Below are 24,737 nucleotides of genomic sequence, written 5' to 3' on the forward strand. Positions count from 1 at the left end.
AGATTATTAGGTAGAACTTTTTGTTTTTTATTGTGTGGCTCTGTCCTACAGATAGATCTCCATCAATGTAGAGTTTTGGGGCTTGGGGTTTTTTGGTTGTTTTTTGAGTAATTTCTTGCCTTCTGACATTACAAAATGATAGAATCTGCCATTTCTTCAAGAATCACTGGTTTCTTTTATTGAGGAATAATTTTGGAAACCAAGATTTTGGTGTTGATTGTACTCATAGTTACTGGGATGCCATTGCTTCTAGAGCCCTCATCTCACAGAGTCAAGAAATATGTGTGTGTATGCTAACATGTGAATATAACATATCTACACATATTTCCATATGTAACCTTTTATATCTATATTAAGCTAAACATGAACATATACGGATGTCTCCAACCTCTGATATATTATCACATGTATCATTTTAGGCTCCTTCTCTTGCTTATCTATAAATTTCAACTACAGCATTTGAGAAACTGGCTCTTACCATTCCTTAACCACTTACTTAATTGCTCAATTATAATATATGTTTATAGCAATATCATAATCAATTCATACTCCCATAGGAAATAGCTTTGTCAATGAGAATATAGTGCTTATATGAAGTTTCTTTTATCTTTAGCTTTTCATAGACAGCAATCATTTCCATAGTTACTTAGGTCAGCATTTCCTCCTCCCACATCCCTTCAGTGAGGTTGTTTTATACAATTCTAATATAGTTAAATTCTTTTGTCACAATCTACATTTCTTCCTGGGAATCTTGACACATTAAATAATTTTTAAAATATTCACGCATTAAGGTTCACTCTTTGTGTTGTAAACTTCTATGGGTTTTGACAAAGGCATCGCTACGTATCCACCATTACAGAATAGTTTTGCTGCCTTAAATATCCCCTGTACTTCATCTATTCAACCTTGACCTCTCACTTCCCTGCTGGCAACCACTGATCATTTTACTGTATCTATAGTTTTACCTTTTCCAGAATGTCATATACTTGGAATTACCATAGATTTTGAAATTATAACTTTTGTTCAATAGTCTTATGTGTTCAATATTCATTTGACTCTTATGAACCCTTCAGGAAGATCTTTTCTGCTTTACACTGACATATGATATCTTACAAAAGTTTAACCAGTTAAACACCTCAATTGTCTTCGCTCATTAAAAAATTTTTTTTTTCATTTTTTTAACAGAATTTTTAAAGGTTACACTCCATTTACAGTTATTACACAACATTGGCTATACTGCCCGTGTTGTACAATTCATCCCTGAGCCTATCTTACACCCAATAGTTTGTATCTCCCACTCCCTCACTCTTATATTGCTCCTCCCCTCCTCTTCCCACTGGTAACCACTAGTTTATTCTCTATATCTGGGTCTGCTGCTTTTTTGTTATATTCACTAATTTGTTGTATTTTTTAGATTCCAGATATAAATGATATCATACATTATTTGTCCTTCACTGTCTGGCTTATTTAACTCAGCATAATACCCTCCAAGTCCATCCATGTTGCTACAAATGGCAAAATTTCATTCTTTTTTTATGACTGAGTAATATTCCATTGTATATACACATCAAATCTTCTTTATCTATTTATCTGTTGATGGACACTTAGGTTGCTTCCATATCTTGGCAATTTTAAGTAATGCTGCTATGAACACTGGGGTACGTGTATCTTTTTGAATGAGTGTTTTTTGTTTTTTTTTCAGATATTTATGCAGGAGTGGAATTGATGGATCATATGGCAGTTCTATTCTTAGTTTTTTGAGAAAACTTCATACTGTTTTCCACAGTGGCTTTACCAATTTACATTCCCACCAATAGTGTACAAGTGTTCCCTTTTCTCCACAGCCTTGCCAAAATTTGTTTTTTGTGTTCTTTTTGAAGATAGCCATCCTCACAGGTGTGAAGGGATATCTCACTGTGGTTTTGATTTGTATTTCCCTGATGATTAGTGGTGTTGAACATATTTTCATGCGCCTGTTGTCCATCTGCATATTCTCTTTGGCAAAATGTCTATTCAGTTCTTCTGCCCATTTTTTTAATTGGGCCATTTGATTTTTGATGTTGAGTTGTATGAGCTGTTTATACATGTTGGATATTAATCCATTATCTATCATATTATTTGTCTTATTCACTCTTTACACCAACCTTTTAATGTAGTTATGAGCATCCCATTTTAGAAAACAAAAATTTGTATCAAGAAGTGTAAGTATGGTATGTGAAGAGCTGTGTTTGAAGCAAGGTGATCAAGTTATTTTAAACTTGGTTTTCACGTTGGAAACAGTCTTTAGAATGAGTTAAACATACATAAACTGAACTGATGTAAATAAAAAACGATGATCTCTCAGTTATTTTAATCCCCAGGTCTTGTTAGAGGTAGAATTTGTGTTTAGATATTAAAGGTTCTGTTGAGGTCTACAGTCTGAAGTATAGTTATATAGCTAACCAAAGTAAGGCAGTATATATACAAAATTCAGATATTAAATAGAGAAGCAATGTATTACAGTTGGAAATGAAGATATGGAAATAAACGTCTTAAGTATTCAAAATTAAAAAAAAAAAAAAAAAAAGAAGTGTAAGTAACTTGACCAATTTTACATTGCTTATCAGTGCGTTATTTGTTTAGAGAACCCAGGTTTTTTCTACCAAAAAGGAATTCCAATATTATAGTGACTGGTAATATAGCAACAACAACAATAACAACAACAACAAAAACCAAATTTTAAGGACTGCAAATACAAAAAGTTCAAGGTCTATATATAACATTTCCTAAAACTACCATAGTTTTTTGAGGATTTCTATGTATACTAGGCATATACCATCTAAAAATTAATTTTAAATTTCAGTTATAAGTTACCCCTTTTGAAGGAAAATGCTACAGGGAAGCATCTAAAGGGAACCAAGATTAAAATCATAAGAAATTTTAAAATATATTATCTGAAATGTAATACATAGATTACTAATAATATAAATTATCTTAAAAATAGAAAAGGAAATATACTCTGAATAAAAAATCTCAGAAGGTTACTTTGTTGATATTGACAAACTGATTATAGTTTATATGGAAAGGCCAAAGACCAGAACAACCAGCAAAACACTGATGAAGAACAAAGACAGAGGATAGACATTACCATACTTCAAGACTGACTAATAGTTCCAGTAGTCAAGATCTTGTTATGCTGGTGAAAATAGACAAATACATCAATGGAATAGGAGAGAGAGCCCAGATATAGACTTGCACAAATACAGTCAAATGATCTTTGACAAAGGAACAAAGGCACTACAGTGGAATAAACATAGTAATAGTGCTAGAACAACTTGTCACCCAGTTGGAAAACAAACAAACAAACAAACAGAATCTTGCATTGGCCTTAGATAACTAACAAAAATTAACAGAAAATAGGTTGTAGGTCTAATGGTAAAGCAATAAGCTATAAAATTTCCATAAGCTAACTCAGGAGAAAATTCAAGGTCACCTTGGGTTTTGCAATGAATTTTTAGATACAATATCAAAAACACAATCCATGAAAGAAAAGAAAATAGGTGGACTTCATTAAAATTAAAAATATTCTAATCTTTAAAAGAAATCAAGAAGAGAATAAAAAGACAAGTCACAGACTGGCAAAATAACCTTTACAAAATATTGATAAATGCCTATTATCCAAAATATACAAAGGACTCCCTAAGACTCAAAATAAAAACCTACCAACAAAGAAAATCCCATGACCAGATGGTTACATGGGTGAATTACATCAAACATTCAAAAAATAAAAACCAATCTTCTTAAATTCTTTGAAAAATTAGAAGAGAGAACACTTCCAAATTATTTTACGGTTCTACCATTACTCTGATATCAAAGCACAAGAAAAGAAAACTACCAGCCAATAGCCTTGATGAACATGCAAAAATCCTCAACAAAATACCAAAAAACTGAATTCAACAGCACATTAAAATGATCACACACCATGACAAAGTGGTATTGCAAGGATGTAAGAATGTTCAACACATTCAAATCAATCAATGTGATACAAGGCATTAACAAAATAAAAGGAAATAAAACATGTGACATCTTAATAAACACAGAAAACCTATTTAACAAAGTCCAACACCCATTCATGATTAAAAGTCTCAAAAAAATATGTCTCAAAAAAATAGGAGAAACTTACCTCAACAGAATGAAGCTCATATATGAGAAGCTCACAGCTAATACTGTAATCATTGGGGGAAAACTGAAAACCTTTCCTATAAGATTTGATACAAGTCAAGGATAAGAATGCATACTCTCATCATATATATTCAATGTAGTACTGAAAGTTCTAGCCAGAAGAATTGGGAAAGACAAAAGAATTAAAAAACATCCAAATTGAGGAGAAAGAAGTAAAAAATTATTTCTGTTTGCAGCTGACATGATTATATACGTATAAAACCCTAGACTCAACAACAACAACCAAAAAAATCTTGTTAGAACTAATAACTAAATTCAATAATGTTGCAGGATAAAAAAATCAATATACAAAAGTTAGTCATATTTTTATAAACAATGAACTACACAAAGGAAATTAGCAAAAAACTCACTCACAATAGCAACAAAAAGAATAAAATACAAAACTATAAATTTTACCAAAGAAGTGAAAGATTTGTACACTGACTATCATAAAATATTGCTGTAAGAAGTTAAAGAAGACACAGATAAGTGAAAAGATATTCTGTGTGTATGGATTGGAAGGCAATATTGTAAATGTCCATACTATCCAAAATGATCTGCAGATTCAGTGGAATCCCTATCAAAATCATACAGCATTCCTCATAGAAAAAGCAACCTTAAAATGAATATGGAACCACAAAAGACTCTGGATAGCCAAAGCAATTTTGAGCATGAAGAACAAAGATGGAAGCATAACACTTCTTGATGTTAAAATACATTACAACGTTAAAGAAAATAAGACAATACGGTACTGGCATAAAAAAGACATATTGACTAATGGAACAGAATAGAGAATAAATCCACAGATTTATGATGAAATGATTTTTTGTAGTTTTTTTTAATAAGCTCTTTATTAGTATATAATTGCTTTACACTGTTGTTTCATTTTTTGCTGTATAACAAAGTGAATCAGCTGTATTTATACATATATACCCATGTGCCCTCCCTCCAGCAACTCCTTCCCACCTTCCCTATCCCAGCCCTCTGAGTCATCACCAATCATCATGTTGATCTCCCTGTGTTATGCAGCAGCTTCCTGCTAGCTAGCTATTTTACATTTGGTAGTGTATATATGTCAATGCTACTCTCTCACTTCATCCTGGCTCCCCTTTCACACCCCACCCCATGTCCTCAAGTCCTTTCTGTACATCTTCATGTTTATTCCTGCCCTGTCAATGGGTTCATCAGTACCATTTTTTTAGATTCCATATATATGAGTTAGCATATGATATTTGTTTTTCCTTTCTGGCTTACTTTGCTCTGTATGACACACTCTAGGTCCACCCACCTCCCTACAAATAACTCACTTTCATTCCTTTTTATGGCTGAGTAATATTCCATTGTATACAGGTGCCATATCTTCTTTATCCATTCATCTGTTGATGAGCATTTAAGTCACTTACATGGCCTGGTTATCATAAATAATGCTGCAATAAACATTATGGTACATATTTCTTTTTGGATTATGGTTTTCTGAAGGTATATGCTCAGGAGTGGGATTGCTGGGTCATACAATAGTTCTGTTTTTAGTTTTTTAAGGAACCTCCATACTGTTTTCCATAGTGGCTGTACCAATTTACATTCCCACCAACAGAGCAGGAGGGTTTCCTTTTCTCTGTAGCCTCTCCAGCATTTATTGTTTCTAGATTTTTTGATGGTGGCCATTCTGACCAATGTGAAGTGATACCTCATTGTGGCTTTGACTTGCATTTCTCTAATGATTGGTGGTGTTGAGCATCTTTTCATGTGTTTGTTAGCCATCTGCATATCCTCTTTGGAGAGATGTCTATTTAGGTCTTCTGCCCATTTGTGGATTGGGTTATTTGCTTTTTTGGTATTAAGCTGCATGAGCTGCTTGTATATTTTGGAGATTAATCCTTCAACCGCTGGATCATTGACAAATATTTTCTCCCATTCTGAGGGTTGTCTTCTTGTCTTGTTTATGGTTTCCAATGCTGTGCAAAAGCTTTTGTTTCATTAGGTCCCATTGTTTATTTTTGATTTTATTTCCATTATTCTAGGAGGTGGATCCAAAAGGATCTTGCTTCGATTTCTGTCATAGAGTGTTCTGCCTATGTTTTCCTCTAAATGTTTTATAGACTCTGGCCTTACATTTAGGTCTTTAATCCATTTTGAGTTTATTTTTGTGGATGGTGTTAGGAAGTGTTCTAATTTCATTCTTTTACATGTAGCTGTCCAATTTTCCCAGCACCACTTACTGAAGAGGCTACCTTTTCTCCATTGTATATCCTTGCCTCTTTTGTCATAGATTAGTTGACCATAGTTTATATTCTGGGCTTTCTATCCTGTTTCATTGATCTATATTTTTGTTTCTGTGCCAGTATCATATTGTCTTGATCACTGTAGCCTTTTAGTATAGTTGGAACTCAGGAAGCCTGATTCCACCAGCTCCACCTTTCCTTCTCAAGATTGCTTTGGATATTCTGGGTCTTTCGCATTTCCATACAAATCGTAAAATTTATTGTTCTAGTTCTGTGAAATATACCATTGGTAATTTGATAGGGATTGTGTTGAATCTGTAAATTGCTTTGGGTAGTATAGTCATTTTCACTATGTTGATTCTTCCAATCCAAGAACATGGTATGTCCCTCCATCTTCTTGTATCTTCTTTGGTTTCTTTCATCAGTGTCTTATGGTTTTATTTTGCCTCCTTAGGCGCGTTGATTTCTAGGTATTTTATTCTTTATGTTGCAATGCTAAATGAGACTGTTTCCTTAAATTCTATTTCTGATTTTTGTTGTTAGTGTATAGGAATGCAAGAGATTTCTGTGCATTAATTTTGTATCCTGCTAATTTTAATAAATTCTTCAATTACTGCTAGCAGTTTTCTGGTAGAATCTTTAGGATTTGCTATGTATAAAATCATGTCATCTGCAAAAAGTGACAATTTTACTCCTTTTCCAATTTGGATTCCATTTATTTCATTTTCTTCTCTGATTGCTGTGGCTAACACTTCCAAAACTATGTTGAATAAGAGTGGTGAGAGTGAGCACCCTTGTTTTCTTCCTGTTTTTAGAGGGAATGCTCTCAGTTTTTCACCATTTAGAATGAGGTTGGCTGTTGGTTTGTCATATGTGGCTTTTATTATGTTGAGATAATTTCCTTCTATGCCCATTTTCTGGAGAGCTTTTATCATAAATGGATGTTGAATTTTGTCAAAAGCTTTTTCTGCATCTATTGCGATGATCATATGGTTTTTATCCTTCAATTTGTTGATATAATGTATCACAGCAATTGATTTGTGTATATTGAAGAATCCTTGCATTCCAGGGATAAATCCCACTTGATCATGGGGTATGATCTTTTTAATGTGCTGTTGGATTCTGTTTGCTAGTATTTTGGTGAGGGTTTTTGCACCTATATTCATCAGTGATATTGGCCTGTAATATTTTGTGTGTGTGTGTGTGACATCTTTGCCTGGTTTTGGTATTAGGGTGATGGTGACCTCATAGAATGAGTTTGGGAGTGTTCCTCCTTCTGCCAAAATTTGGAAGAGTTTGAGAAGGAAAGGTGTTAGCTCTTCTCTAAATGTTTCATAGAATTCGGCTGTGAAGCCATCTGGCCCTGGGCTTTTGTTTGTTGGGAGATTTTTAATAACAGTCTCAATTTCAGTGCTTGTGATCGGTCTGTTCATATTTTCTATTTCTCCCTGGTTCAGTCTTGGAAGATTGTACTTTTCTAAGAATTTATCCATTTCTTCCAGGTTATCCAATTTATTGGCATGTAGTTGCTTGTAGTAGTCTCTCATGATCTTTTGTATTTTGGCGGTGTGCATTGTTACTTCTCCTTTTTCATTTCTAATCCTGTTGGTTTGCATCTTCTCTGTTTTTTTTCCTGATGAGTTTGGCTAATGGTTCATCAATTTTGTTTATCTTCTCAAAAAAAAAAAGCTTTTAGCTTCATTGATCTTTGCTATAGTTTCCTTCATTTCTTTTTCATTTATTACTGATCTGATCTTGATGAATTCTTTCCTTCTCCTTACTTTGGGTTTTTTTGTTCTTCTTCCTCTAATTATTTTAGGTGTAAGGTTAGATTGTTTATTTGATATTTTTCTTGTTTCTTGAGGTAGGACTGTATTGCTATAAACTTCCCTCTTAGAACTGCTTTTGCTGCAACCCATAATTTTGAGTCATTGTGTTTTCATTGTCATTTGTTTCTAGGTATTTCTTGACTTCCTCTCTGATTTCTTCTTTGATGTCTTGGTTGCTTAATAATGCATTGTTTAGCCTCCATGTTTTTGTATCTTACAGTTTTTTTCCTGTGATTGATATCTAGTCTCCTGGTTGTGGTCAGAGAAGATGCTTGATACAATCTCAATTTTCTCGAATTTAGCAAGGCTTGTTGTGTGACCCAAGATGTGATGTATCCTAGAGAATGTTCCATGTGCACTTGAGAAGAAAGTGTATTCTGCAGCTTTTGGATGGAATGTCCTATAAATATCAACTAAGTTGAGATGGTCTAATGTGTCATTTAAAGCTTGTGTTTCCTTATTTATTTTCTCTTTGGATGATCTGTCCATTGGTGTAAATGGGGTGTTCAAGTCTCCTACTATTATTGTGTTACTGTCGATGTCCCCTTTGATGGCTGTTAGCATTTGCCTTATGTATTGCGGTGTTCCTATGTTGGGTGCATAGATATATACAATTGTTATATGTTCTTCTTAGATGGATCCCTTGATCATTATGCAGTGTCCTTCCTTGTCTCTTGTAATAGTCTTTAAAGTCTAATTTGTCTGATATGAGTATTGCTACTCCAGCTTTCTTTTGACTTCCATTTGCATGGAATATCTTTTTCCATCCCCTTACTTTCAGTCTGTATGTGTCCCTAGCTCTGAAGTGGATTTCCTGTAGACAGAATATATAAGGGTCTTGTGTTTGTAGCCATTCAACCAGTCTGTGTCTTTTGGTTGGTGCATCTAATCCATTTACATTTAAAGTAATTATTGACATGTAGTCCTATTACCATCTTCTTAATTGTTTTGAGTTTGTTTTTGTAGGTCTTTTCCTTCTCTTGTGTTTCCTGACTAGAGAATTTCCTTTAATAATTGTTGTAAGGCTGCTTTCGTGGCACTGAATTCTCTTAACTTTTGCTTGTCTGTAAAGCTTTTGATTTCTCCATCAAATCTAAATGAGATTCTTGCTGGGTAGAGTGTTCTTGGCTGTATGTTTTTCTCTTTCAAGACTTTAAGTCTATCCTTTCACTCCCTTCTGGCTTGCAGATTTTCTGCAGAAAGATCAGCTGTTATCCTTATGGGTTTTCCCTTATATGTTATCTGTTGCTTTTCTCTTGCTGCTTTTAATAGCTTTTCTTTGTGTTTAATTTTTGTTAGTTTGATTAATATGTGCCTCGGTGTGTTTCTCCTTGGGTTTACTCTGTATGGGAGTCTGCGCTTCTTGGACTTGATTAACTACTTCCTTTCCCATGCTGGGGAAGTTTTCCAGTATAACCTCTTCAAATATTTTCTCAGACCCTTTCTTTTTTTCTTCTTCTGGGACGCCTATGATTTGAATGTTCATACACTTAATGTTGTCACCAAGGTCTCTGATTCTGTCTTCCATTCTTTTCATTCTTTTTTCTTTTTCCTGCTCTGTGGCAGTTATTTCCCCCATTCTATCTTCCAACTCACTTACTCACTCTTCTGCCTCGGTTGTTCTGCTGTTTATACCATATAGGGTGTTTTCAATTTCAGTTATTGTGTTGTTTATTACTGTTTGTTTGCTCTTTAGTTCTATTATGTCGTTATTAAATGTATCTTGTATTTTCTCTATTTTGTTTTCAAGACTTTGGATCATGTTTACTATCATTACTCTGAATTCTTTTTCAGGAAATTTGCCTATTCCCTCTTCATTTATTTGGTCTTGTGCGGTTTTATCTTGCTCCTTTTCCTGCAAGCTGTTTCTTTGTTTTCTCATTTTGTCTAATTTATAGGATTTGCTGTCTCCTTTCCCTATGCTGCCTAGTAGTAGTTCCTCTTGTTTCTGTTCTCTGTCCCCTGTGGTAGGGTTGGTCCAGTGTCTTGAGTAGGCTTCCTGATGGGAGGGTCTGGTGCTTGCTTTCTGGTGTGTGGATCTGAGTCTTTTCCCTTTGATTAGCAGGGCCATGTCAGGTGATGTGTTTTAGGGTATCTGTGAGCTTAATATAGCTTTAGGTTGTCTGTGTGCTGATGAGTGGGTTTGTGTTCCTGTCTCGTTTGTAGTTTGGTATTAGGTATCCAGCACTGGCAGTTGCAGGCAGTCAGTTGAAGCTGGTCTTAGACACTGATGGATGCCTCTGTGAGAATTCTCTGTGGTTAATCTTCCCTGTGAGGACTCTAGTGGTCTAGCATCCTGGACTAGGGTGCTCCCTCCCAAGAGCCTCTGACTTGACTTCTGGTCAAGGAATCCAGACTGCAGAGTTCGCTCTTCCCATTTATGACAGGATCTTTGCAGTCCTTTCTAGTGTCCAAGATCTTTTGCTAGTATTCAGCTGGTTTTCAGTGGGAGTTATTGCATCTTTTGATGTATTCCTGATGCATCTCGCCTCCCCACCACTGCACCAAGGGGAGAGGGCAGGCAGGCAGACTGGCAGTGCTGTGTGCTGGCAGCTCACAGCTCCACTGCCCTGGCCTGGCCAGCCACCCCAACCTGCTCTGCTCTGCTCTGCCCCACCACTGCTACTACCACTGCTGCTGCAGTGATGTTGAAATGATTTTTGACAACTATGTCAAGAACACACAATGGGGAAAGAAAAGAGTTCTCTTCAATCAATGTTTTGGGGAAAACTGGATATTCATATGCAGAAAAATGAAATTGGACCTTTATATCACACCATATACAGTACTCAAGTCAAAATGGATTAAATACTTAAATGTAAGACTTGAAACTTTAAAACTCCTGGAAGAAAACATAGGGAAATATCTTCTTGACATTGGTCTAGGCAATTATTTTTCACATATGACATCAAAATCACAAACAAAAGCAAACATAGATAAGTGGGATTTCAACAAACTGAAAATTTTCTGTGCTCCAAAGGAAACAATCAACAGAGTGAAAATGCAACCTACAGAAGAGTAGAAATATTTGCAAACCATATTATCAGATAACAGGTTAACATCCAAATATATAAGGAACTCATACAACTCAATAACAAAAGTTAATAACTTGATTTAAAAATTAGAAAAAGACCTGAAGTCATATCTCAAAACAAGATCTACAAATGGCCAAACAGGCATATGAAAAGGTTCTCAGCATCACTAATCATCAAGAAATTGCAAATCATAACCATCATGCGATACTATATCATGCTTGTTAGGATGGCTATTATCAAATTGACAAAAGATAACAAATGTTCGCAAAGATGTGGAGAAAGGGGAATCCTTCTACACTGTTTGAGAGAATGTATACTGGTACAACCATTATGGAATACACCATGGAGGCTCCTCAAAAAATTAAAAGTACTACTACCTTATAATGCAGACATCCCACTTCTTGGTATATATACAAAGAAAATGAAATTAGGACCTCAAAGAGATGTATGTACTCTTATCTTCATTTTAGCATTATTCACAATAGTCAAGATATGGATACAACTTAACTATCCATTGACAGATGAATTAATAAAGAAAATATAATATACATGTAATAAATAAATATAAATACATAATGGAATATAATTCATCTTTAAAAAAAAAGAATGAAATTCTGCCATTTGTAACAATGTGGATAAAGTTGGAGGACATTATGCTAATTGAAATAAGCCAGACACAGGAAGACAAATATTGTATGATCTCACCTTATAAATGGAATCTAACTCAAACTCATAGAATCAGAAAGTTGAAAGTTGGTTACCAGGGATTGTAAGAGGAGAAAATGGAAAGATGTTGGTCAAAAGCTTCAAAGTTTCAGTTATTCAAGATGAATTTGTTCTGCAGATCTCACAATTTTACTATCGTTAACAAAGTGTATTGTTTAATTGAAATTTGCTGAGAGTAGGTCCTAAGTATAAAAAAAGAAAAAGGAAGATAGAAAATAGGAACTATATGAAGTGATCGATATGTTAATTAGCTTGATTTTAAAGATTATATCACAGTGTATATTATAGCCAATATCGTTATACATCTTAAATATGTACAATTTTAATTTGTCAATTATATTTCAATAAAGTTGGTAAAAAACAATCTAATTAAAAAGTGGTCAAAAGATTTGAATAGACAACTCACTGAAGAAGACAGATGGCAAATAAACATATGAAAAGATGCTCACCATCATACATCATTTGGGAATTCAAATTTAAATAACAATGGGATATCATTATACAACTATCAGAATATCTAACACCCAAAACACTGACAAGATCAAAAACTGAGGAGGAAGTGGAGCAACAGGAACTAATTCATCGCTTATGAGAATGTAAAATGGTACAGCCACTTTGGAAGAGAGTTTGGCAGTTTAAATATAGTCTTAGCATATGGTCCAGCAATCACACACCTAGATTTCTACCCTAATGTGTTGAAAATTTATATCCACAAAAACCTGAACACAAATGTTAAAAGTAGCTTTATTCATAATTGCCAAAAGCTAGAAGCAACCAATATGTCCTTCAATAGGTGAATAGATAAACTGTAGTGCATCAATACAATGGGATATTACTCAGTGATAAAGATAAATGAGCTATCAAGTCACTAAAATGCATAGAGGAACCATAAATGCATATTGTTAAGTGAAAGAAGCTAGTCTGAAAAGCTACCTAGTATGTGATTCCAAATATATGACATTCTGGAAAAGAGAAGCTTGCAGAAGCAGTAAAAATATCTGAGATTGCCATCAGGGATATAGGAGGGATGCAGAGACACAACACAGGACATAGTTAAGGCAATGAAACTATTCTGTATGATACTGTAATGATAGATACAAGACATTATGCATTTGTCAAAACCAACAGAACTGTATCCAACACAAATAATGAACCCTAATGTAAACTATGCACTTTAGTTAATGATATTGTATCAATATTTGCTCATCAATTTTAACACATATAGCACATTAATGCAAGTTGTTAATAAACAGGAAATCACAAGGGATGGAAATGGGTATATGAGAACTCAGTATTCTACACTAAATTTTTCTGTAAACCAAAAATTACTCTAAAAAAGTCTTTTAATAATTAAAAATATATATAAAGGAAGTGATTCAACTTTGCTGCATATGTATTTTACCCTTAGAATAGAAAGTGAAAAATTTTTAAATGTTAATAATGAGGTCTAATCAGCGACTAAACCAAAGGATGTGACACAATTTGTAGACTTTCATTTTATTTTGACTTCATATTTATGAAGGTCCTGCAGAGCTTGCTTACTGTGTGTTTTCATTTTTATTGCTTTCGTATTTTGTACTGCACACAAATAAATATTCTTTGGTTGATTTACAATTTGCACAATATGTGCTTTGAAGATTTTCTTTGTTTTGCTTTGTTTTTTCCTTTGTGACAATGAGATTCCTCTGATTAATCCACATTCTTTTCAATTGATCTGAAAGCTTAAACTACACATCTGGCTATTGTTAGGAATGAACCTGGGGCCAACAATGAGTTGGCTATTCCATACTTTCTTAACCATACCACAAAATCTTTGTTAAAAGGCATTCATCAGTTAGTTAACGGCTTGAAGGAACAAAATGGACTGGAATCGTTTACAGAAACATCTAAAATTTTGGTGTGCTTTTCTATAATATTTATATATTGATGTTTAAATCCACCTCCATTGGGGTTTAGATATTCCATCATATCTTTGTGTTTGTGTGCGTGTGTGTGTGTGTGTTTATATTTGCCAGAGAGCATACCTTTGTGTGAATTTAAAAGTTTAAGTGGCTACTTATTAAAACAAGTAGCTAAAACACACTAAAATATTGACTTTATTCTAGCAAGTTTCCTAACATTACAGCTTCAGTGGTTACATGATTTGAGCCCCTAAACTACAAAATAGAATTATTCAGCCAGCTATGTGGATTACCATACAGAAGGATAAAGAAAACCTAAAGTCATAGTAACTATCCTGTCCCAAGTAAGTTCAGGCATTTCCCACACTTGTCAACTACCAGATGCCACTTTTTGGATTAGCCAGGCTTCTTTAATAACATGTTACAATGACCCATTTTGATTTAACAAACAATAGAAATTTAGTCATTGACATGACTGTGGGAAGACATTCTGGAACCTTTTTGAAACATTGAAAATGTTGAAGTATGTGGGCCGAGCGATGGGATTCAGAATGTCCTGCTTGAGCAGTGGAGGAGCTGAGGGTGCGGGGCGTGGAGACTAATATCACCCTGTTTGGTCCTGAGGGATGGCTGGTTAGCCAAAGACGGGTAAGATTCCTCAGAGGAGGAACAACCTAAGACAGGCACAGCCGCAGAGGGGCCAACAGGGGTGGTGCATAGAGCCTTCCTTATATCACCGTGTTTGGCCCTGGAGGATGACTGGTTAGCCAGAGACGGGTAAGATTCCTCAAGGGAGGAACAACCTAAGACAGGCACAGTCGCAGAGGGGCCAACACGGGTGGGGCACAGACCCTTAATCCTTTTGAGAGAGGTCTCCTGCCCCCAGGGCTGCTTTGCTCTCCACGCCCAGCTCAAATCAGGACCCAGGAGGCAAACAAAGATCATTGCCCCCAGTCATGTGAGGCCTTTGATTGTTTATGGGATTAACCTGGGAGTGTTAGACCCTTAGGCTATGCCGAGAACTCAATAAAAGCAACATGGGATCAATCAGCGAGGCTCTTGATCCAAGAGGTCTTGAGCCCCCCGGTCCCATCTTTCTCTTCAGTCTGTGTCTGTGTCTTCTTCAAGCTTGCGGCACCCGTCACTCACCTCGAGTCGCCGAGTTGATCCCGGCACATGACTAGAAAAAGAGAGGGTTTGGGTGCGAATGACCTGCAACAGTAAATCAATATTTCTTTTATCTTTGCTTCCATCCAAGTACTTATTTTATTATCTCTTACTGCACAAATCTGGAACAATAGCTATTTATGAACATATCTATACCATATTATGACCAAAGAGAAAAGACTATGCACTTTTTGTAGCAATTTGAAGAATTTCAGGAGAAATCTATGAGTCACTGTCTTTTGGACTCATCACTGTATCCAGAAAGGAGAGGTTCTCTGATTGGTCTAACTCAATCACAGGAATTCTAATTCAATCAAAATGTTGTTACTGCATGTAACCACAAAATTGATCAGCCACTGGAGGCATTATGAGGCAGTCAGTCTCAGCAACTGCTTTCTTCAGTGTTTCTTTTTTCTTTTTTTTTTTAGGTTTAATCATATGAAATTTCTGACTTATAAAATAACAATTTCATATGGTTTATTAATAAATATATAAAGAAATGAAGTGGGGCCAACAGCAAAGCAAAGGGGCAATAACAAGTCAATTTTATAGGCCCCAAATCGGCCAGGGGAGGAGGTACTTCTCAGGTTCAGTGTTTCTTTTTCTTTTTCTTTTTTTAATCCCTTTGAAAACTGCATCTAGAATTTGCTCTGTGTGCATACATATGAACACATTTTTAGGACAACTGTGTACATAGTATGTATCTTTGCCTAACTCTCCTACTTAACAAATATATTAAGGAAAGACCATTCTGTACTGTGTGTTTATCATCCTCAAGTCTTTTATTGGTCCATATAGAATTATAATTGTAATTACAAAGTTACTTTTAAATGTTGAACTAGTTATTTTCCATTTACCCACCAGATCCACCCTCTGTCCTTATCTGTACTGCTTTCCGCTCTAAGTTACTGACCACTGTCCTCTGGCTTCTGGTTGGGTTTATTAGTGGTAGGCTCAGGTCGGGATCAAAGTTGAAGAGGAGAGAGAACTTTCCCCAAGTTTGTAATGGTCTCTTTATTAAACTTTGGTCTCTTTCATTAAGCTTTGAATATCCCCTGCTAGGACTCCTGACTAATACACTAGTGTTTTCTGAAGACAATTAAAAATGTTTTAATCTAGGGGGGTGGGGGAATTATATTCTCTTTGGCTGGAAGCAGATGGAACAATTTTTTTTTTAAATGCCAGCTGTGTTTGTCCAGTTCTAGCAGCATAGCACCTTGTAGAGGAGTCATGAAATTCATTTCAAAGTCATTTTTCAACAATCTAGATCTTGTCTTATTTCTGTTCCTCTTGTTTTAAATTGTCACTTTTATCTCCAGCTTCTCTTGTCTTTGTCATCCCCATCTTTTAAAGTCAGCTTTATTGAGGCACAATTTACATGTAGTAAAATAAATCCTTTTTAAATATACAAGTTCACTAATTTTGACACATTTATGTATAGCTCTATCAACAATGCCACAATCACAGTTTGAAATATTTCCATGACACCAAAAAAGTTTCTATTTTTAGTTAATCTACACTTACTAACCCAACCCTTGGCAACCTCTAATCTTATTTCTACCCCTACAGATTTTTACCAGCTTTATTCACATACCAAACAATTGTATGGTATTGTATAGAATTAAATGCTTTCTAGAATATTTAATTGTGCAACCGTAATCACAATCAACATTAGAATATTTTTATCATCTCAGAAGAAACTGCTTACACTGTGAAAGACTTGTGAGTGGGTGCAAACTTCCACTGTTACTGGAGCTCTTCCCTATTCTAAACTGACATGGTTACCCACATTTGACTTTTAATAATTTCTTAAAATTTGTGTGAATTTTGTTTTTTTCACTTGTATAGCAGTCACCTCTGCCAATGAAATTCTGTCTCCTTGGAGGAGATTCTCCAACCTTAAAGTTCAGTCTACTTGGTTATCTCGTGCTCTGCTCTAAGATGGGCTCCAAATAAGTACAATTTTGTAGATTATCCAGATTCTTCTCCTTTTAACAGTTGGAATGCTTTTTTATGTTTTCTACATCATAAGTGGAAGTGATGCCTCCAATTTACTTTTATTTATTTTTTTAAAGGAATAGTCTTTAAAAATTTTTTTTTAAATATTTATTTATTTGTTTATTTAGCTGCTTTCCGTCTTCGTTGCTTCACATAGGCTTTCTCTAGTTGTGGCGAGTGGGGCCTACTCTTCCTTGTGGTGGCTTCTCTTGTGGTGGAACATGGGCTCTAGGCACACAGGCTTCAGTAGATGTGGTGCACGGGCTAAGTAGTTGTGGCTTGCGGGCTCTAGAGCACACTCTCAGTAGTTATGGTGCATGGGCTCAGTTGCTCTGTGGCATGTGGGATCTTCCCAGATCAGGGATGGAATCCATGTCCCCTGCATTGGCAGGTGGAGTCTTAACCACTGTGCCACCAGGAAAGTCCCCAATTTACTTTTAAACAGGAGGCAGTATGATTAAATGTGTCTCACAGAAAAATATTCCTTCCAGTAGGTTTCTTAATGCAACATGCTACTAATTTACTCTGAGCTGATATGTTATATCCTATCATGTGGCTGGATTCTTTCTCATTTCTACAAACCATATTTTAAAATACCCCAATCATAGAACCATGAGTGGATTAATCTACAACTATGTTACTTGCTGTTATAGCAATCATCCTGTCCTCATCATTTTATCCAGATGAAGATTTGGTCAGTTTTGTATAAAGTTTGGAAAAGCTACTAGTAAGGTTAACATTAGTATTAGTTCAATTTTATTATAATTTATTGAACTTCTATAGCCAACACAGATTTGCTAGCAATCAAACAATGCAACTATGACAATAAAAAAAATGTAATTAACCAGCAAAGCATTTTTCAGATCATTCTAGACATCACTGGGAAAAGTCATATGGGCCCTAACTGCTGGTACTCTCATGAGAAACATTTGTTCACATTTCTCCATAACTTAGACTGAAGGACAATATCAGGTTGGGTCACCCACATTCTACAAGAAGCAGAGAAAACCATGATTGGGGTCAACTGAAAAAACTTGATAAGACAATGGGAGAAACTGGAGATAGGTTCACAGAAGCAATAGCTTCCATGCTGCCAGCAGGATCCATCTTATGAGGAGACAGCACTGGTAACTATGTGTTATGATTTCAGAACCCCTTCTGGCTCTCCTCAAAAGTTCACACTCCATGATGTCTTTACCTCACAGACCCTTTCTGATAATGTGTTTCACCCATAGGGATATTTGTCTTTAGGATAAAACTTTGAATTCTGATGAGGTAGGAAAAGTACCTTCAGTGAGGCACTTTAAGCTTTATCCTAGCACTGATTAAGACATAGAATTGAATATTCTATGCAAAATACCTAACCTGAATATTGAACAGATTTATTTTTGAATTGGATGTACACTGCAATTAAAGAACAGGATTTAAGTAGAATGAAACTAAAAATTGTGTAATCAGGTATCTGAATAATATTAAAGACAGCATCAGTCTGATAAATTGGCATTTACACTCTTTCTTACTGCTTAGCTTTTGGTCCTAATGTTCTGGCATGAAAAAATAATTATTTTGATGAAGAACTATTGTTAGCGTTCATAGAACTAGAATCTTGTCTTCTCTCTTTCTTCATGCACCATTTGAAGTAAACAAAAAAATTAAAAAATGGAGATGACTTTGTCAGTTGAATTCCAAAAGACTTAGCTATAATTGATAATGTAAAGAGTGAAAAAACACAATAACCAATTTTAGGAAATCTACCTAACATAAATGTTCATGTATTAAGAAATTATTATCTCTATAACGTTTTACCTTAAAGTGACTCAATTATTTTAAAATGTACTATAATCTTGAATCTTAAATGCTTTACAAAGATTTCAATGTTTTATTCATTATGGAAATGCATATAGATGTAATAAGAAAGGTTAGATTTCATTGAATTTCATATTTATAAACTGAACACCCACTTATTTCTGTATCTAAGATAGGAATTTTCAAAATTTGCTGGTCCAGTGACTTATTCTAAAGTTTAAAATATACTTCAGGTATAAATGAAAAGATCTGTGGAAATACCAGTCAGTGGATTAAGTTCACTAAACATACATATTTGATTTCCACAGGGTGAAGTGTTATTCAAGGATGTGGAAAAATCTATTATTTTTTTTCACTTTAGAAAGGGCTTTGTGATACATAAAAGTTACATCAGATAAGTACTACTTGTACATCACTCTCTACATACTGGACACAGAAGAAGTTCTACTAAATTTAATTAAAATACTATTAATTTGATTTAAATAAGTAGTGCAATTACACAGTTTTTATTCTTCTACTTGCTTGATGTGGTTTAAATCACATACATGAATTTGTTCCATTTTTGCCAAATCAAAATTTCCCTGGATTGACGTGGTAGTGAGAGTCAGAAATCATTGCATATCCAGGACCTTGGTGCAATTTCAACTTTGCCAGGCTGACCTCAACAATAGAGTTTTTCATTAGAGCACAAAGGAGTCAAGACTGATAAGAACTGATCCAGGGTTGGAAACTGACAAAGGTTACTTCAGAGGCAAAGACTCAAGGACCTAAATCAAGTTAACTCTCAACTTCTGAAGCAGCGCGGTATTACTGAAAACTATAAAAATGTATCCAAATTCCAAATGAATGGATATATCTCCTTATGCCTCCCAATCTAGCCTCACTTTAGACTTCATTGAAGTTCTGTATTCAGTGCAGATTTTGATAGTAAGAAACTTCCACTATCAAGAATCCAGAGTAAATGATTTATTGCATTTTGTACCCAATTTAAAAATGGGCAGAAAACATAAATAGACATTTTTCCAAAGAAGATAAACAGATGGCCAACAGGCACATGAAAAGATGCTCAACATTGGTAATCATCAGGGAAATGCAAGTCAAAAACACCATGAGATATCACATCAAACCTGTTAGAATGGCTTTCATTAAAATGTCTACAAATAACAAATGTTGGCAAGGGTGTGGAGGAAAGAGAACCCTATTACACTGTTAGTGGGAATGTAAATTGGTGCAGTCACTATGAAAAATTGTATGGAAAAAAAAAGAAAAAGAAAAATTGTATGCAGTTTCCTCAAAAAACAAAAAATAGAACTACAATATGATCCAGCATTTCCACTCCTGGGTACTTATCTGAAGAAAATGAAAACACTAATTTGAAAAGATATACATACCCAATGCTCATAGCAGCGTTATTTACAATAGTGAAGATATGGAAGCAACCTAAGTGTCCATAAACAGAAGAATAAATAGGGAAGATATAACGGATATATACCATATACAATGGAATAGCAACATGGATGAACCTAGCAAGTATTACTCTTAGTGAAATAAGTCAGACAGAGATAAATACTGTTATCAAATATGTGGAATCTAAAAAATAAAATAAAGGAATGAATATAACAAAAGAGAAACAGATTCATAGATACAGAGAACAAATTAGTGGTTATCAGTGGGGAGATGGGGGGCATAATTGGGATGGGGATCAAGAGTTACAAAGTATTTATAAAATAAACTACAAGGATATACTGTACAGCACAGGGAATATAGCCAATATTTCATAATAACTTTAAATGGAGTATAATCTACAAAAATATTGAATCACCATGTTGTATACCTGAAACTAATATTGTAATTCAACTATACTTTAGTAATTAAAAAAAAAAAGAGCAAGTAAGGAAGTTTGAAAACTTTATAGTGGAAATGACTTCATATATGTTCTGATTGGAGGTTGATGGCACAAGGAATTTGGGGGCAGGCTAAATAGGTACAGCATTCTGTGTGACTGGTTGGGGACCATGTTTAGTTTTCTCTGTTTGGTCTTGGAAGTAGGGGGAAACTTACGGAATACGGAAGTTACTGACCAAGCCCTGGCCCTTTCTGGCTCACTGTGGTAGAGGCAGAGGTTTAGCTTATAGGCTATTAGCTACAGAAGTAGTGAGTCAGAGTTCTATGTTTATACACGGACTCGTCATTGCATATTTGTATATTTAGTCTCTCAGTCCCCTCTTTGGTTCATTCTCTCAATTGTGAGAGGCTGAAAAAGTCAGGGGAGCCTAGAGATCCAGATCACTACTGTTCAGGGATTGTTCAGTCATTTCCATAGTCAACTGTATTACAAGATCTTCTTGACCTTATTGTTGTTGTATCACAATGGCAATCATGTGTGATCAGAAAACAGCTGCACAAAAACATAAGATTCTAGATAGAATGCAATAGGCCAGCACTAAGACCATTATGATTAAAATAATAATTAATAGTCCCTGTAAGATGCTTCAGAACCAGGGATGCCAATTGTGCAACCTATGCCAAACAAACAAATACCATTAGACATGAGGATGAAAAAAAGGCCAAATAGCTTTTATTTTAAGGTTATGTAGAGCCTGTTCTACCTTGCCTGTTTCATTAGTCCAATCATGGCAAGAAGTATTAGTAATGGCACAGATGCCATCATGACTAGCTAACAGAAATCTAGAGCATTGTGATTTTTCTTTCACTATTTGTGCCAATGAATTGAGACTGATCTGTATGCTATGTAGGGCAGAGGTGGTATTATTAACTTCTACCAGAGTTAGTGATACATTTCATAGAGTCTTTTCTGTATAATTTATATGAGTCCCACTTATGGGAACAATATCTGATTTTTTTCACGTAAATAATGAGTCAGAAATTCAGGTAGTTTTCCTGAATAATCAAGAGTGGTCTCATTTTGGAGCTCACAGTTGAGATAGTATTTCCATGCTTGGTTATTTATATGATTAGAGTTGCTGTGTGCATACAAGTCTCAGAACACTATTCGTAAAGTGTATGAGGTATTAGTCTGAGGCAAATAGGACCAGGTGTCTTGACCACAAAGGAAATATTTATCCAGTAGGGGCTTTCTTTCCAAAGCATCCTAATGTCATGTACTACTCCAAAATATTTATCCAGGAAAAAAAGACTTGTTCATAGCATGAGGTCTGAACCATGGCCAGACATTAACTGGGTTTATATTCAGATTGCTTTTCATCTTTTCCAGGTGGCCAGTATTTGGCCTATTGCCCTACGAAAGCTGCTGAATTTAAGCTACGACCTTTACTGTAGCTAGAAAGCTGCTTGGTTTTGTGTTTCTAAGCTGGGGAAACAGATTATTTTTATATCAGGTGATCAAGACACACTTTGTGAGATCCATTATAAAAGAATTCTGTAAGGTGTTACCCATTACTACACTGTCCTTAACACCCCCAATCTTCCAGAGAAGTTGAAAAGGACCAATTACATCCTTAAATTTATCAAAACTTTCAGGACCCCTTGTGTTCCCTTTATCAAAGGTACTCCCACTAGTATTGGATTGGCCAAAAAGTTTGTTTGGGTTTTCTGTGAGATCTTATGGAAAAATCTGAGCGAATTTTTTTGCCAACCGGATACTTATGACATTCTGGTCTACTCCCTGAGGGACATATCAGTTATCTTCCTAAGAAGTGGTAACAGGAAAATCCATGTGTTGAATAATTTCACTTCTAGTACTAGAAATGCTCCAAACCATCTTGAAAATAGGCACATAATAACTAAAACATATTCAAATCTCAGGAAGGGTGGGAGCTGTATAAAATTCAACTGAATATGTTCAAGAACACTTGAAGGTTTGGGTGCTGGCTATGTCCCATCATTTTAGTTTTTCTGGGATTATGTGGTTAATAGGTAATATATGACCCCTCAAAAAACTTCAGCTATTTTTTTTAGTTTCCCCAACAATGCTGATTTACAACAATAACCAATTGTCCATAATATGATGAGTAGTTTCATGGAGGAATTTAGCTAATACCTGTCTGAAGTCATTTGGTGCCACCAAGCAGCTGTCTTTAGAGTGCCAGAAGTTATTTGAGTAAAGGGTACAGTCAGATCTTTTTCTCATATTTCCTTTTCAAAATCATGGCCTAAATGTTTTATAACACACTCTTCAAATTTCTTCAGATAATTATCCTTTATAGGATCATAACCTTGATTAAGGATGATTTATTTTGGCATAGTGATCTGCTAGAGTACAGGTATTTCTTTTAGTGTCCTTATTATCTCTTTTTGCATAAAACTCAATCTTTACAGTAGTCACCTCTCTATGAAGTAGGATTGCTTCCAAGTGTTCCCTTAAACTTGTTGTCTGTTTTTATGGGAGTTCCAGCAGAGATGAGAAACCTCTTTCCTTTCCAAAGCATCCTAATGTCATGTACTACTCCAAAAGCCTACCTGCTATCTGCATATATATTTACTCTCCAGCATTTGGCTGGCTAACGAGATCTAGTAAATACAATAAATGCTGCCACCTGGGCTTATTTTACTTTGGGTAGAGAATACTTCTAAAGGTGAACTTAAATTAGTGTTAGTATATACTTGATATCCTCCAATTTCAGTTTTGAGATATAGTCTGTCAGCAAATAATTCTAGGTCAGGCTTATCAATGGGAGTCTCTAGAAATCCAAATAATGTACAGAATATTCCTCAAGGAAGGTAAGGCCGACGTGATATTCCTCTTTGTCTGGTAAAGAGAGAATGGCAAGATTCAGAATACAGTTGGTCCTCCATATCTGAGAGTTTTGCATCCATAGATTCAATCAACTGCAGGTTGAAAATATTCCAAAAAAAAAAAAAAAAAAAAAATCAGAACATGCCAAAAAAGCAAAACTTGAATTTGCCATTCACCAACAACTATTTACATAGCATTTACATTGCATTTACAACTACTTACATAGCATTTACATGGTATTACGTACTATCTAATCTAAAAATGACAAAGTATATGGGAGGAGGACATGCATAGGTTATATACAAATATTATGCCATTCTACCAAGAGACTTAACATCTGTGGATTTTGGTATGGTGAAGAGAGGCCTAGACCCAATCCTTTGTGGATACAGAGGGATGAATGTATTGCAGCAGTGAATAAAAAGGTGACAGTAAGAGAGTAACAGAATTTCATAAGAAAACTGGCTGGCTGAAAAGTATCGTGGTCAATCGGTATTAATGTCTGTACTACATGAGGAGACATGAGCTCAGGCAGGGGAATAAGAACTAGTTCAGCAGAAGCATACCATCAACAGGTTTTGTAGTGACAGCTACTGTCCTAAAACAAGGGAGATAAAGACTTTACAACCAAGCCAAGACCGAAACTATAATATTATAAGCAATGGGTTTTCGATGTTTCCCATGAAGCTGAGTTAAAACCCTAAGGAGTTGTTCAGATCTCTCAAGCATAAATAGACAAAATGGATTTTAATAGTTCAGAGAAGGAGACTATTGAAGAGATTTTAGGTTACAGAATGTCTGTTCATGTTTGGGCTCCCAGAAGAGAGGTTCTGTTATTGAGGACTTGGTTAATTCACAAAGAGGAACTGCAATCTCAGAAAAGTTTGTTACACATTTGTCTGCAATATCCAGTTAAACAGATTTTTTCTCAATTATTGTTTTGTAAGGGTCCTAGGATAAGATTGGATAGTCTTCAGTCTATCAGGAGAGAATGTTTTGCCCTGCTGAGATATGTCATGCCCTAAATAGTAGACTAGATCTTGGAGAAATTGTAATTCATGTTTTCAAAATCTGAACAAAGTAAAAGATCATCTACATGTTGCATCATAACTGAATCACAAGAGAAATTTAGATAC

This window comes from Hippopotamus amphibius, chromosome 5, assembly GCF_030028045.1.
Source record: "Hippopotamus amphibius kiboko isolate mHipAmp2 chromosome 5, mHipAmp2.hap2, whole genome shotgun sequence".
Classification (NCBI taxonomy): Eukaryota; Metazoa; Chordata; class Mammalia; order Artiodactyla; family Hippopotamidae; genus Hippopotamus; species Hippopotamus amphibius.